This window comes from Odocoileus virginianus, chromosome 19 (genome assembly GCF_023699985.2).
Source record: "Odocoileus virginianus isolate 20LAN1187 ecotype Illinois chromosome 19, Ovbor_1.2, whole genome shotgun sequence".
In the NCBI taxonomy this organism is placed as follows: Eukaryota; Metazoa; Chordata; class Mammalia; order Artiodactyla; family Cervidae; genus Odocoileus; species Odocoileus virginianus.
The window spans coordinates 6380313-6386937 of NC_069692.1; positions in this window are offsets into that span (position 1 = coordinate 6380313).

Consider the following 6625-nt stretch of genomic DNA (forward strand, 5'->3'; position numbering starts at 1 on the left):
GGCAGTTGGTGATGGACAGGGAGGCCTGGCGTGCTGCAGTTCATGGGGTTGCAAAGAGTTGGACACGACTGAGTGACTGAACTGAACTGAACTGAGGCTCACTCATCACCACCTCCACTAGAATTATGAATCAGAATGGTCTTTTTCAAACTGTGTAACTTCTGGAAATTCTGATCTACACTTTCAGGAGCAAACACTACTCCCTTCCCAAGAATCTCATCTCCAAACATCTTGCACTGAATATTCATTATTTTGAGTTCCTCAATAATGTACACCCAGTCTAGACTCTTTTATAGATCAGTGCTACTGGTCCTATCTCTCCTCACCTAGTTATACTTCAAGGCCATATTGTGCATTCAAGGACCTAGTGAGGAGTGTCAAACCACAGTATTGCTCCCAGTTCTTCCTGGCTTCATTCTAATCCAGAAAGATTCTATCACACTCAACTGAGTATTTCTAAGTTTATAGTTCTTTTATTTACTACATCCTATATTATCACCATCTTCACCAATGATATAGACCTTGATCATGAAATCTGATGATAAATGAAAAGTGTTAAGGAGAACACTTCTCCATCTTGCTCTTACCTTCCCATTACTGGCAGTCAGTCTGGTTTCACCATAGCAGAAGATAAAAGAGACCCTTGAGAGAAAACCAATTCATGTGATAAAGAGATTGGCTGAATTTCAAGGACTTGTATTGAAAACCTGACTCTTGATTCCAGGCCATCGTTTAGCTGACTGCAGAAGCCATCTTTCACCAGCCATCTTGATATTTATTCTGGGGATGCCTTCAGGAAAATGGCCATATGTGATTGAATTTAAAGAAAGCTGCTAGTGATGAGTTGAAGTGTTTGGGGCCCAGCAGCTGTTCAGTAGGACACTCACATGAGAAGAAAAACTGCACAAAAGTGAATGACCTCCTTTAGACCTTGGAGAAACAGCTGTGACCCTGAAGAATCCATGGACAAAATTAAAAGGCAATAACTGAAGGAAAGTCTTGGCTTCACTACTGTCATTTACATCTGCTCCCCCTTTCTCATTCTTTTTCACTAGCTCCTCCTATTCTTTCTGATCTTTGACTATCAGAACTCTTACAGTACACCTCCTGCCCTTTGATCCATTCTCATGGCATTGATTGCCATCTTTTTATAACTCCCAAATGTATATTTCCAGTGTACAGCCTTCTTTCAAGTTCATAAATCTCACAGCTTGTGTGGTACTTTGTCTTTGATGGGCCTCCGGCATCTGAATCTGAGATGTTAGAACATATTTCCCCATGTCTGTTCTTGCTTCATATTCGTTACTACACATGCCCCAAGCCATCACTGACACTTTACCCTCCCTTACCACCCATATCCAATCCATGACCAAGTCCTATCACTGCTACTGCAAAACATATCTTGACTCCTTCCACTTCGCTCAGCTCCACTGCATACACTTTAACCTAAGCTTCCATCATCTCCTTCTCACCTTAATCACTTCATCCACCCCTTAACTGCTCTCTCTGCATACATGTCTTTCCTCCTTCTCACACAGCAGTTTAAATACTCTTTTAAAATTGCCCATCAGATCATGGAAAATGATATATCTGATAAGGAGTCAATTACCAAAATATACAAAGAATTCAATATCAAAGAAACAAACTGATTAAAAAGTGCTGAGATTCAACGGAAAACAACAAAATTGTGTTAAGCAATTATCTCTTAATTAAAAAATAAATAAATTTTTAAAATAATGTAATTGAAAGAAAAATAAAATTTGGAAGTCAATAAAAAATAAAAAGTAAGCAGAGGATCAGAATAGATGTTTTTTTATGAAGCAGACATACAGATGGCTGACAGGCACATGAAAAGATGCTCAACATCTCTATCATCAGAAAAATGCAAATGAAAACCACAATGAGATAGCACTTTGCACGTGTGAGAATTGTTGTTATCAAAAAGACAAGAAATACAAGGGCTGGCAAGGATGTGGAGAAAAGGGGACTTTTGCACACTGTTGGTGGGAATGTAAGTTAATGCAGTCACTATGGAAAACATATGAAGGTTTCTCAAAAAATTAAAAATAGAACTGCCATGTGGCCCAGCAATCCCATTTCTGGGTATATTTCCAAAGAAATTAAAAACACTAGTTTTATTGCAGCATTATATACAATAGCCAAGATATTGAAGCAATCTAAGTACCCATCAATCAGTTCAGTTCAGTTGTTCAGTCATGTCTCACTCTTTGTGACCCCATAAACTGCAGCACGCCAGGCCTCCCTGTCCATCACCAACTCCCACAGCTGGCTCAAACTCATGTCCATTGAGTCAGTGATGGTATCCAACCATCTCATCCTCTGTCGTCCCCTTCTCCTCCTGCCTTCAATCTTCCCCAGCATCAGGGTCTTGTCCAGTGAGTCGGCTCTTCTCATCAGGTGGCCAAAGTATTGGAGTTTCAGCTTCAGCATCAGTCCTTCCAATGAATATTCAGGACTTATTTCCTTTAGGATTGACTGGTTGGATCTCCTTGCAGTCCAAGGGACTCTCAAGAGTCTTCTCCAACACCACAGTTCAAAAGCATCATTCTTTGGCTCTCAGCTTTCTTTATAATCCAACTGTAACATCCATACATGACTACTGGAAAACCCAGAGCTTTGACTAGATGGACATTTGTTGGCAAAGTAATGTCTCTGCTTTTTAATATGTTGCCTAGGTTGGTCATAACTTTTCTTCCAAGGAGCAAGCATCTTTTAATTTCATGGCTGCAGTCACCATCTGCAATGATTTTGGAGCCCAAGAAAATAAAGCCTATCACATCCATCAATAGATGACTGGATAAAGAAGATGTGTATAGCTAGATAGATGATATAGCTATAGATATAGATGGGCTTCCCAGGTGGTGCTAGTGGTAAAGAACCTGCCTACAATGCAGGAGACCAGGGTTCAATCCCTGGGTTGGGAAGATCCTCTGGAGGAGAGCATAGAAATCCACTCCAGTATTCTTCCTGGAGAATCCCATGGACAGGGGAGCCTGGTAGCTGCAATCCATAGGATCATAGAGTCAGACACAAATGAAGTGACTTAGCATACATGCACACACGGATAGAGATATATCCGCACACACAGTAGATTTATTATTCAGCCATAAAAAAGAATGAAATCTTTATATTTGTGACCACATGGATGGACCTAGATGGTATTAGGCTAAAAATAAATAAATCAAATTTAGAAAGACAAATTCTGTATGATTTCACTTATATGTGGAAACTAAAAGCAAAACAAATGAAAAAAATGTAGTAGAACAGTCATAGATACAGAGAACAAATGTGGTTGCCAGAGGGGAAGGGCATAGGGGATGAGTGAAATAGGTGAGGGAGATAAACTTCCAGTTACCAAGAAAAAAAAATGAGTGACAGGGATTAAATGTAAAGATGGGGAAATACAATTAATAATATTGTAACAACTTTGTTGGGTGACATGGTAACTAGACATCATGGTCATCATTTTGTAATGTATACATATATTGAGTCACTTATGTTATGCACCTGGAAATAACATAGTCTTATAGGTCAATTATACTTCAATTAAAAAAAAGAGACCTGGACTAGCTAACACAATACTGAAAAAGAACAAAATTGGAGAACTTTCACTGCTTGATTTCGGGAGTTGATGACTACAGTCATCAAGACAGGGTGACACTGAGAAAAGGATGTATACACAGAACAATAGAACCCCAGAAATAGACACACATATATAGCCAACTGATCTTTGACAAAAGTACAAAGGCAATTCAATGGAAAAGGAATAGTCTTTTCAACAAGTTGTTCTGGAAAAAAACGTGTCCATATACAAAATAAAAACATAGATAGAGACCACACATCTTTCACCAGAATTAACTCAAACTGGATCACAGACCTAAGTATAAAATGTAAAATAATAAAACTTCTAGATGAAAACACAGGATATAATCTAGGTGACCTTGGTTTTGGTGATGAGTTTTTAGATATAACACCAAAGTCACAATTCATGAAAAAAAAAAATTAAGAGGCTGCCCTGTCAGTTCAGTGGCTAAGACTCTACACTTCCACTGCAGGGAGCATGGGTTCAATCCCTGGTCAGGGAACTAAGATCCCGCATGTCACATGGCACAGCCAAAAACAAACAAACAAACTGATAAGTCATTAAAATTAAAAATTCCTGCTCTGTTAGAGACTGTTAGGAAAATGAAAAAACAAGCCACAGACTTAGATAAAATGCTTGCAAAACATTTTTCTGATAAAGGATTTGTATCCAAAATATAAAAAGAATTCTTAGTATTCAACAAATTCTTAGTATTCAACAGTAATAAAACAACTCAGTTTAAAATTAAGCAAGAGAATCGGCCATTTCACCAAAGAAAATAAACAGATGGCAAACAAACAGGTCGGAGGCTCAGTATCATGAGTCATTAGAGAAGAGCAAATTAAAACAATGAGAAACTACTAAATGCCTATTCGAATGGCTAAATTTAAAAGAAAAGAAAAGAAACCTTGGTAACACCAATTGCTGCTGAAGGCACACATTAGGAGAAACTCTCATTCACTGGTAGCAGAAATGCAAAGTGGTACAGCCACTCTGGAAGGCAGTTTGGCAGTTTTTTACAATGCTAAACATAGTCTTACCATGCAATCTAGAAACCATATTCATGAATATTTCCCCAACTAATCTGAAAATTTATGTCTACACAAAAAGCTGCACATGGATATGTATAGCAGCTTTTTCATAACCACCAAAAACTGAAAGCATCCAACCTGCTCTCCCATAAAGGAATGGATACAGAAATTGTAGTATATCCATACAGTGGAATATTATTCAGCAAAACAAAGAAATAAGACATGAAAGACATGGATGAAACTTAAATGTATATTGCTAAGTGAAAGAAACTAGCGTGAAAAGGGCTACATACTGTACGATTCCAATATTTGACATTTCTGAAAAGGCAAAACTATGGAGAAAGTAAAAAGATCTGTGGTTTCCAAAGGGCTCAGGGAGATAGGAAGAGGCTAAATATGTCTAGTACAAGAAATTGTGTAGGGTGATAAAATTATTGTATATGATACTGTGATGGTAGATAAATAGCACTATGCATTTCTCACAATCCATAGAACTTTAGAGCAAAGAGTGAGCCTTAACATATTATTCATTGAGAAGGTTGGGGAATACCAGGATGGAATACAGGCTATGACAAAAGAATGTAATTGTATTACAGAATGTATGGAACAACCACATTGAAGGGGGTCAGGGTAAAATTTGCTGCCCTAGTAGATTTGGAAGTGAATAGAGTCTTTCAGACTAAAGGCAAAAGGAAATGCTCATGGGCAATGTACTTTAGTTGATAAGGGCGTTTCCTTATCAACCTTATCTGATATTGGTGTATGAGTCCGCCAGAACAACAATTGAGTAACTGGATGGAGAATAGCATGAGTCGGGTCTCTCACTGCTGAAGTGCAAGCTTATAAATAAGCAAGGCAAACATTATTATAAATAATCCATGTGGTAATAGAGGTGGAGAAATCCATATAAAATCACGATTAGCTCAATTTATTGATAGAGATGTGTATATACACATGTATCTTTGCTCTGTCAGCTGAGAGGGCTTAAGAGACACTGACACCCTTCTGGCAGCAGGCACACTTAGTACGCAGATTTTGGTTCCTCACACTATTCTCCCATCAAAGTAAACAAGGATAAAATGACTGATTCGAGGACTGGGGTAGGAATGTATTAGATGATCCCAGAACATCTTTTAGTACCAGGAAGTCAAGAAATGCTCAAGGAAAAAAATGCAAATTGGTGTGAGTTTTGACAAAGAGACACAGGAAACAACTGGAAGAGTTCCCAGTGCCCAGGGCTGGAATACTTTGAGCAAAAAAAAAAAAAAAAAAAATAGAGAAAGTAGTATTGCCTTGTAACCCAAAGTGTAAAATATGATCCATGAGTCCATACAGATAGAAGTGATTGAAAAAATAAATATATGGGGAAGAAGAGAGAAATCCCTTGCAGAAGAATTCTAAAAAATTAGGCAGCTACTTACCACTCGACAGGGTGGGATATAACACCCCACTTCCTAAGTGAAGGCTGCTTGTAGTAACTTCTTTCCAAAGAGTACAATGTGGAAAGGGAAGGAAAAAAAGTAACTTTTTGGTAGGTAGATAAATCTGGAAAAGAAAGTGAAGTGGCTCAGTCATTTCCAACTCTTTGTGACCCCCATGGACTGTAGCCTCCCAGGCTCCTGCATCCATGGGATTTTCCAGGCAAGAATATTGGAGTGGGTTGCCATTTCCTTCTCCAGGGGATCTTCCCGACCCAGGGATTGAACCCAGATCTCCTGCATTGTAGGCAGACGCTTTACCATCTGAGCCTCCAGGGAAGTGAAAATATCTTAGTTCTCCACAAAACTAAGTTCATCAAAAGCAAGGAAAGTTTGAGAAACTGTAATAGACAAGAGGAGTTTAAGGAGACCTGAAAACTAAAAGTAACATAGTATTTTGGATGGGATCCTGGAATGGAAAAAGAAACACTGAGAAAGTTTGAATAAAGTACTGACTCAATATTGGCTTAGTAACTGTGACAAATAATGCAATACGAAAGTGAGATGTTAAT